General features: G+C 47.8%; 1 non-coding gene across 1 annotated transcript; it reads right to left on the bottom strand.

Moving 5' to 3' along the window:
- Positions 1–262: 262 nt before the first annotated feature.
- On the bottom strand, positions 263–333 carry TRNAG-GCC (transfer RNA glycine (anticodon GCC)). The gene has a single exon. It is a non-coding gene; the product is annotated as a tRNA-Gly (tRNA).
- Positions 334–1,069: the final 736 nt, after the last annotated feature.

Genomic DNA, 1,069 nt, shown 5'->3' with positions numbered 1-1,069 from the left:
GAGTTCATTGCCAAGGTCAATTGAGCTCAATCACATCGGTATATCACAAAGAAGATGGTAACGACCTTCGATGGGCTCATTTCGACCGACTTGATGTATGCACTCTCGTTCAGCTGTATAATTATCGGAGTTCTTATCCAGGGGGGCCGGTAAACACGCACGCACGCACGCGGAGAGTGAAGGAAAAAGCATACCGCCGCCTGATGGCGCGAGGAACTCGCAAAAGGCAGCGCCTAGATCCGGCAAGACGGACGCCACTGTGTGCACTGGCCGGGAATCGAACCCGGGTCTGTACCGTGGCAGGGTACTATTCTACCACTAGACCACCAGTGCGAGTTGTGAGAGATGGCCCCATTGTTGTCCTGAATACCAGTATTTGCTTCCCCCTGAGTCCCCTCTGCATGAATCACGACGACCCCTCCTGGAAACTAACGCTTCTTGTCCTCACGGACCGAGCAGCAGAGGTTATGAACAGGCCTGTAAAACACAGCAACGCGACTGGCAGAGATGCCTTTGGAGTGAGTGCTCTTACATCACTCGTCCTTCGGAGCTTTGTTGAGCGCTCGGTGGTTTTAGAGCTCCTATTCTATTCTTTCTCCTCCTTTCTATGAAAAGTTGCCTCCGTGCCGGTTTCTAGCACGCTTTGCTTCAAAACACCTCAAAACTTAAGGCATTTACAACCACATTATTCTTTCTTGGATATCTCATCCCAAATCAAACTCTTGTGGTGCCTCTATCCATCTTCTTTTTCTCGCACTCTGGTCAATCTGGGCAAACCTCTACTTAAGGCTCTTGTGCCCTGTCACCAAACTAAAATTTCTTCCTCGTAGATAATGTCCCCATGGTCTCAAGGCATGAATTACTACAAGGACCTCTGTGTCATGTGTGGAGTAATTGGATTCATAGGGTTTTAGCTTTCATGAGGTATAAGCCATAAGCTTTCTAGAGTTCACAGCCATATTGGTCTGTCATCCCTCACCACTTCATGTTCCACTCAAAATAGTCATGTGTCCACTCTCCCAACCATAAAAGTAATGAACGCAAGACTAATATGTGAGCTTATGATTTT

Source organism: Lygodium microphyllum, chromosome 5, assembly GCF_053477565.2.
Source record: "Lygodium microphyllum isolate KBCC chromosome 5, Lygodium_microphyllum_v1.1.10, whole genome shotgun sequence".
NCBI lineage: Eukaryota > Viridiplantae > Streptophyta > Polypodiopsida > Schizaeales > Lygodiaceae > Lygodium > Lygodium microphyllum.
The sequence above is the reverse complement of the archived record's forward strand: the minus strand, read 5'-3'. Positions and strand labels throughout refer to the sequence as shown.